At 36.0% G+C, this 7,500-nt stretch overlaps 5 non-coding genes and 15 pseudogenes across 5 annotated transcripts; all 20 read left to right on the top strand.

The window, feature by feature from the left end:
- Positions 1–293: 293 nt before the first annotated feature.
- LOC125144110 lies at positions 294–411 on the top strand (annotated as a pseudogene).
- A 491-nt stretch (positions 412–902) lies between these two features.
- Positions 903–1,021, top strand: LOC125144730 (annotated as a pseudogene).
- A 194-nt stretch (positions 1,022–1,215) lies between these two features.
- LOC125144759 lies at positions 1,216–1,336 on the top strand (annotated as a pseudogene).
- A 521-nt stretch (positions 1,337–1,857) lies between these two features.
- On the top strand, positions 1,858–1,977 carry LOC125144019 (annotated as a pseudogene).
- A 183-nt stretch (positions 1,978–2,160) lies between these two features.
- LOC125144041 lies at positions 2,161–2,280 on the top strand (annotated as a pseudogene).
- A 183-nt stretch (positions 2,281–2,463) lies between these two features.
- Positions 2,464–2,582, top strand: LOC125143422. The gene has a single exon (XR_007142870.1). It is a non-coding gene; the product is annotated as a 5S ribosomal RNA (ribosomal RNA).
- Positions 2,583–2,770: 188 nt separating this feature from the next.
- LOC125141825 lies at positions 2,771–2,889 on the top strand. Its single transcript, XR_007141251.1, has one exon. It is a non-coding gene; the product is annotated as a 5S ribosomal RNA (ribosomal RNA).
- Positions 2,890–3,073: 184 nt separating this feature from the next.
- Positions 3,074–3,192, top strand: LOC125144519 (annotated as a pseudogene).
- Positions 3,193–3,368: 176 nt separating this feature from the next.
- LOC125144278 lies at positions 3,369–3,487 on the top strand (annotated as a pseudogene).
- A 202-nt stretch (positions 3,488–3,689) lies between these two features.
- Positions 3,690–3,808, top strand: LOC125144715 (annotated as a pseudogene).
- Positions 3,809–3,998: 190 nt separating this feature from the next.
- LOC125144718 lies at positions 3,999–4,116 on the top strand (annotated as a pseudogene).
- Positions 4,117–4,305: 189 nt separating this feature from the next.
- On the top strand, positions 4,306–4,424 carry LOC125144847 (annotated as a pseudogene).
- A 180-nt stretch (positions 4,425–4,604) lies between these two features.
- LOC125144763 lies at positions 4,605–4,725 on the top strand (annotated as a pseudogene).
- A 508-nt stretch (positions 4,726–5,233) lies between these two features.
- LOC125142887 lies at positions 5,234–5,352 on the top strand. Its single transcript, XR_007142329.1, has one exon. It is a non-coding gene; the product is annotated as a 5S ribosomal RNA (ribosomal RNA).
- Positions 5,353–5,556: 204 nt separating this feature from the next.
- On the top strand, positions 5,557–5,675 carry LOC125142299. Its single transcript, XR_007141736.1, has one exon. It is a non-coding gene; the product is annotated as a 5S ribosomal RNA (ribosomal RNA).
- Positions 5,676–5,859: 184 nt separating this feature from the next.
- Positions 5,860–5,978, top strand: LOC125143604. The gene has a single exon (XR_007143055.1). It is a non-coding gene; the product is annotated as a 5S ribosomal RNA (ribosomal RNA).
- Positions 5,979–6,461: 483 nt separating this feature from the next.
- On the top strand, positions 6,462–6,578 carry LOC125144806 (annotated as a pseudogene).
- A 189-nt stretch (positions 6,579–6,767) lies between these two features.
- LOC125144243 lies at positions 6,768–6,888 on the top strand (annotated as a pseudogene).
- Positions 6,889–7,074: 186 nt separating this feature from the next.
- On the top strand, positions 7,075–7,193 carry LOC125144518 (annotated as a pseudogene).
- A 176-nt stretch (positions 7,194–7,369) lies between these two features.
- LOC125144277 lies at positions 7,370–7,488 on the top strand (annotated as a pseudogene).
- The last annotated feature ends 12 nt before the right edge of the window (positions 7,489–7,500 follow it).

Genomic DNA, 7,500 nt, shown 5'->3' with positions numbered 1-7,500 from the left:
ACGGCCATTCCACTCTGAGAATGCCGGATCTCGTTGATCTCGGAAGCTAAGCAGAGTCGGGCCTGGTTAGTACTTGATAGGCGACTACCTGGGATACCAGGTGCGTAAGCTTTTGACATAGGCATTCATTTACTTTATATTTGAATTCTCTAACACAACATCATCTTAATATTCATACCCTGTAGGCTAATGTTTTGATAGAAACAACAATACAATAAATAAATAAATAAGAATAAATAAATAAAAAGAAAAAACAAACAATTTTTAAATGGGTTCCATTCAACTCTCCTCTAGCTTACGGCCATTCCACTATGAGAATGCCTGATCTCGTCTGATCTCGGAAGCTAACAGAGTCGGGCCTGGTTAGTACTTGGATAGGCGACTGCCTGGGAATACCAGGTGCTGTAAGCTTTTGACATAGGCATTCATTTACTTACTATTTGATCTCTCTAACAACAACATCTTAATATTCATACCCTGTGGGTAATGTGTTGATAGAAAACAATCAATCAATCAATCAATAAATAAATAAATAAAAAAGAAAAAACAAACAATTTTTAAATGTGGTTCCATTCCAAACTCTCCTCTAGCTTACGGCCATTCCACTTTGAGAATGCCTGATCTGTCTGATCTCGGAAGCTAATCAGAGTCGGGCCTGGTTAGTACTTGATAGGGACTGTCTGGGATACCAGGTGCTGTAAGCTTTTGACATAGGCATTCATTTACTTTACTATTTGAATTCTCCTAAACAAACAACATCTTAATATTCATACCCTGTGAGCTAATGTTTTGATAGAAAAACATCAATCAATAAATCAATAAATAAATAATAATATGATAATAAATAAAAAGAAAAAAAACAACAACAATTTTTAAATGGGTTCCATTCCAACTTTCCTCTAGCTTACGGCCATTCCACTCTGAGACTGCCCGATCTCAGTCTGATCTCGGAAGCTAATCAGAGTCGGCCTGGTTAGTACTGGATAGGCGACTGCCTGGGAATTACAAGTTGCTGTAAGCTTTTGACATAGGCATTCATTTACTTTTACTATTTGAATTCTCTAACACAACAACATCTTAGATATTCATACCCTGTGGGCTAATGTGTTGATAGAAAAACAAATCAATCAATCAATAATCAATAAATAAAAAATAAATAAAATTAAAAAGAAAAACACAACAATTTTTTAAATGGGTTCCATTCAACTTTCCCTAGCTTACGGCCATTCCACTTCTGAGAATGCCTGATCTCGTCTGATCTCGGAAGCTAATCAGAGTCGGCCGGTGGTTAGTACTTGGATAGGCGACTGTCTGGGAATACCAGGTGCTGTAAGCTTTTGACCTAGGCATTCATTTACTTTACTATTTGAATTCTCTAATCAACAACATCTTAATATTCATACCCTGCTGGGTCATGTGTTGATAGAAACACAATCAATCAATCAATCAACAATCAATCAATAATAAATTAAAAAGAACAAAACAAACAATTCAATTTTTAAATGGGTTCCATTCAACTTTCCTCTAGCTTACTGGCATTCCACTTTGAGAAGCCCTGATCTATCTGACTCTCGGAAGCTACGTCAGAGTCGGGCCTGGTTAGTACTTTGGATAGGCGACTGTCTGGGCATACCAGGTGCTGTAAGCTTTTGACATAGGCATTATTTACTTTACTATTTGAATTCTCTAACAACAACAACATCTTAATATTCATACCTGTAGACTAATGTTTTGATAGAAAACAACAATACAATACTAAATAAATAAATAGGGAAAAAGAAATAGGGAAAAAGAAATAGGGAAAAGAAAGAAAAAAAACAACAATCTATAAATGGGTTCCATTCCAACTTTCCTCTGGCTTATGGCCATTCCACTCTGAGAATGCACGATCTCGTCTGATCTCGGAAGCTAAGCAGAGCCGGGCCTGGTTAGTACTTGGGTAGGCGACTACCCTGGGAATACCAGGTGCTGTAAGCTTTGACATAGGCATTCATTTACTTATTATTTGAATTTCTCTAACAACAAGTCATCTTAATATTCATACCCTGTAGCTAATGTTTTGATAGAAAACATAAATAAATAAATAAATAAATAAATAAATAAATAATAAAAAGAAAAAACAAACAATTTTTAAATGGGTTCCATTCCAACTTTCCTCTAGTTTACGGCCATTTCCACTCTGAGAATGCCTGATCTCGTCTGATCTCGGAAGCTAATCAGAGTCGGGCCTGGTTAGTACTTGGATAGGCGACTGCCTGGGAATACCAGGTGCTGTAAGCTTTTGACATAGGCATTCAATTACTTTAATATTTGAATTCTCTAACACAACAACATCTTAATATTCATACCCTGTGGATAATGTGTTGATAGAAACAATCAATCAATCAATAAATAAATAAAAAAATAAAAAAAAAGAAAAAACAAAAAATTTTTAAATGGGTTTCCATTCCAACTTCTCCTCTAGCTTACGGCCATTCCACTCTGAGAATGCCTGATCTTGTCTGATCTCGGAAGCTAATCAGAGTCGGGCCTGGTTAGTACTTGGATAGGCGACTGCCTGGGAATACCAGGTGCTGTAAGCTTTTGACATAGGCATTCATTTACTTTACTATTTGAATTCTCTAACAACAACATCTTAATATTCATACCCTGTGGGTAATGTGTTGATAGAAAACAATCAATCAATCAATCAATCAATCAATGAATAAATAAATAAATAAAAAGAAAAAACAAACAATTTTTAAATGGGTTCCATTCCAACTTTCCTCTAGCTTACGGCCATTCCACTCTGAGAATGCCTGATCTCATCCGATCTCTGAAGCTAATCAGAGTTGGGCCTGGTTAGTACTTGGATAGGCGACTGCCTGGGAATACCAGGTGCTGTAAGCTTTTGACATAGGCATTCATTTACTTTACTATTTGAATTCTCTAACAACAACATCTTAATATTCATACCCTGTGGGTAATGTGTTGATAGAAAACAATCAATCAATCAATCAATCAATAAATCAATAAATAAATAAAAAGAAAAAACAAACAATTTTTAAATGGGTTCCATTCCAACTTTCCTCTAGCTTACGGCCATTCCACTTTACGAATGCCTGATCTCATCTGATGTCGGAAGCTACGCAGAGTCGGGCCTGGTTAGTACTTGGATAGGCGACTGTCTGGGAATACCAGGTGCTGTAAGCTTTTGACATAGGCATTCATTTACTTTACTATTTGAATTCTCTAACAACAACATCTTAATATTCATACCCTGTGGGTAATGTGTTGATAGAAAACAATCAATCAATCAATCAATCAATAAATAAATAAAAAGAAAAAACAAACAATTTTTAAATGGGTTCCATTCCAACTTTCCTCTAGCTTATGGCCATTCCACTTTGAGAATGCCTGATCTCATCTGATGTCGGAAGCTACGCAGAGTCGGGCCTGGTTAGTACTTGGATAGGCGACTGTCTGGGAATACCAGGTGCTGTAAGCTTTTGACATAGGCATTCATTACTTACTATTTGGATTCTCTAACTAACCAACAAACATCTTCATATTCATACCCTGGAGCGAATGTTTTGATAGAATACAACAATTACAATAAATAAAGAAATAGGGAGTAAAGAAATAGGGAAAGAAATAGGAAAAAGAAAAACAAACAATCTATAAATGGGTTCCATTGCAACTTTCCTCTGGCTTATGGCCATTCCACACTGAGAATGCCCGATCTAGTCTGATCTCGGAAGCTTAAGTAGAGTGGGCCTGGTTAGTACTTGGGTAGGCGACTGCCTGGGAATACCAGGTGCTGTAAGCTTTTGACATAGCATTATTACTTTTATATTTGAATTCTCTAACTACATCATCTTAATATTCATACCCTGTAGCTAATGTTTTGATAGAAAACAATAAAATAAATAAATAAATAAATAAATAAATAAATAAATTAAAAGAAAAAAAACAAACAATTTTTAAATGGGTTTCCATTCCAACTTTCCTCTAGCCTAGCTTACGGCCATTCCACTCCTGAGAATGCCCGATCTAGTCTGATCTCGGAAGCTAAGCAGAGCGGGCCTGGTTAGTACTGGGTAGGCGACTACCTGGGAATACCAGGTGCTGTACGCTTTGACATAGGCCTTCATTACTTTATTATTTGAATTCTCTAACACAACATCTTAATATTCATACCCTGTAGCTAATGTTTTGATAGAAAACAATAAATAAATAAATAAATAAATAAATAAATAAATAATAAATAAATAAAAAGAAAAAACAAACAATTTTTTAAAGGGTTCCATTCCAACTTTCCTCTAGGCTTACGGCCATTCACTCTGAGAATGCCGATCTCGTCTGATCTCGGAAGCTAATTACGAGTCGGGCCCTGGTTAGTACTTGGATAGGCGACTGCCTGGGAATACCAGGTGCTGTAAGCTTTGACATAGGCATTCATTTACTTTACTATTTGAATTCTCTAACAACAACATCTAATATTCATACCCTGTGGGGCTAATGTGTGATAGAAAACAATCATCAATCAATAAATCAATCAATCAATCAATAAATAAAAGAAAAAACAACAATTTTTTAAATGGTTCCATTCCAACTTTCCTCTAGCTTACGGCCATTCCACTCTGAGAATGCCTGATCCTCGTCTGGATCTCGGACGCTAATCAGAGTCGGGGCCTGGTTAGTACTTGTATAGGCGACTTCTGGGAATACCAGGTGCTGTAAGCTTTTTGACATAGGCATTCATTTACTTACTATTTGAATTCTCTACACCACAACATCTTAATATTCATACCCTGTAGCTAATGTTTTGATAGAAAAACAATAATCAATAAATAATAAATAAATAACTAAGAATAAATAAATAAATAAAAGAAAAAAAAAAAACAATTTTTTAAATGGGTTCCATTCCAACTTTCCTCTAGTTTCGGCCATTCCACTCTGAGAATGCCTGATCCTGTCGATCTCTGAAGCTAATCAGAGTCTGGGCCTGGTTAGTACTTGGATAGGCGACTGCCTGGGATTACCAGGTGCTGTAAGCTTTTGACATAGGCATTCATTTACTTTACTATTTGAATTCTCTAACAACAACAACATCTTAATATTCATACCCTGTGGGTAATGTGTTGATAGAAAACAATCAATCAATCAATCAATCAATCAATCAATAAATGAATAAATAAATAAAAAGAAAAAACAAACAATTTTAAATGGGTTCCATTCCAACTTTCCTCTAGCTTACGGCCATTCCACTTTGAGAATGCCTGATCTCGTCTGATCTCGGAAACTAATCAGAGTCGGGCCTGGTTAGTACTTGGATAGGCGACTGTCTGGGAATACCAGGTGCTGTAAGCTTTTGACATAGGCATTCATTTACTTTACTATTTGAATTCTCTAACAACAACAACATCTTAATATTCATACCCTGTAGCTAATGTTTTGATAGAAAACAACAATTACAATAAATAAAGAAATAGGGAAAAAGAAATAGGGAAAAAGAAATAGGGAAAAAGAAAAAACAAACAATCTATAAATGGGTTCCATTGCAACTTTCCTCTGGCTTATGGCCATTCCACACTGAGAATGCCCGATCTCATCTGATCTCGGAAGCTAAGTAGAGTTGGGCCTGGTTAGTACTTGGGTAGGCGACTGCCTGGGAATACCAGGTGCTGTAAGCTTTTGACATAGGCAATTATTTACTTTACTATTTGAATTCTCTAACTACATCATCTTAATATTCATACCCTGTAGCTAATGTTTTGATAGAAAACAATAAATAAATAAATAAATAAATAAATAAATAAATAAATAAAAAGAAAAAACAAACAATTTTTAAATGGGTTCCATTCCAACTTTCCTCTAGCTTACGGCCATTCCACTCTGAGAATGCACGATCTCGTCTGATCTCGGAAGCTGAGCAGAGCCGGGCCTGGTTAGTACTTGGGTAGGCGACTACCTGGGAATACCAGGTGCTGTAAGCTTTTGACATAGGCATTCATTACTTTATTATTGGAATTCTCTCAACTACATCATCTTAATATTCATACCCTGTAGCTAATGTTTTGATAGAAAACAATAAATAATAAATAAATAAAAATAAACAAATAAATAAATAAAAGAGAAAAAACAAACAATTTTTAAATGGTTCCATTCCAACTTTCCTCTAGTTACGGCCATTCCACTCTGAGAATGCCTGATCTCGTCTGATCTCGGAAGCTAATCAGAGTCGGGCCTGGTTAGTACTTGGATAGGCGGACCTGCCTGGGACTACCAGTGCTGTAAGCTTTTGACATAGGCATTCATTTTACATTACTATTTGAATTCTCTAACAACAACATCTAATATTCATACCCTGTGGATAATGTGTTGATAGAAAACAATCAATCAATCAATAATAAATAATTAAAAAAAAAAAAGAAAAACAAACAATTTTTAAAATGGGTTCCATTCCAACTCTCCCTCTAGCTTACGGCCATTCCACTCTGAGAATGCCTGATCTTGATCTCGGAAGCTACTCAGAGTCGGGCCTGGGTTAGTACTTGGATAGGCGACTGCCTGGGAATTACCAGGTGCTGTAAGCTTTTGACATAGGCATTAATTTACTTTATATTTGAATTCTCTAACAACAACATCTTAATATTCATACCCTGTGGGTAATGTTGTTGATAGAAAACATAATCAATCAATCAATCAATCAATCAATGAATAAATAAAATAAAAAAGAAAAAAAAAACAATTTTTAAATGGGTTCCATTCCAACTCTTCCTCTAGCTTACGGCCATTCCACTTCTGAGAATGCCTGATCTCATCCGATCTCTGAAGCTAATCAGAGTTGGGCCCTGGTTAGTACTTGGATAGGCGACTGCCTGGGAATACCAGGTGCTGTAAGCTTTTGACATAGGCATTCATTTACTTACTATTTGAATTCTCTAACAACAAACATCTTAATATTCATACCCCTGTGGGTAATGTGTTGATAGAAAACAATCAATCAATCAATTCAATCAATAAATCAATAAATAAATAAAAAGAAAAAACAAACAATTTTTAAATGGGTTCCATTCCAACTTTCCTCTAGCTTACGGCCATTCCACTTTACGAATGCCTGATCTCATCTGATGTCGGAAGCTACGCAGAGTCGGGCCTGGTTAGTACTTGGATAGGCGACTGTCTGGGAATACCAGGTGCTGTAAGCTTTTGACATAGGCATTCATTTACTTTACTATTTGAATTCTCTAACAACAACATCTTAATATTCATACCCTGTGGGTAATGTGTTGATAGAAAACAATCAATCAATCAATCAATCAATAAATAAATAAAAAGAAAAAACAAACAATTTTTAAATGGGTTCCATTCCAACTTTCCTCTAGCTTATGGCCATTCCACTTTGAGAATGCCTGATCTCATCTGATGTCGGAAGCTACGCAGAGTCGGGCCTGGTTAGTACTTGGATAGGCGACTGTCTGGGAATACCAGGTGCTGTAAGCTTTTGACATAGGC

This window comes from Tachysurus fulvidraco, chromosome 6 (assembly GCF_022655615.1).
Source record: "Tachysurus fulvidraco isolate hzauxx_2018 chromosome 6, HZAU_PFXX_2.0, whole genome shotgun sequence".
Taxonomy (NCBI): Eukaryota; Metazoa; Chordata; class Actinopteri; order Siluriformes; family Bagridae; genus Tachysurus; species Tachysurus fulvidraco.
This window is presented reverse-complemented; position numbering and strand designations above follow the sequence as displayed.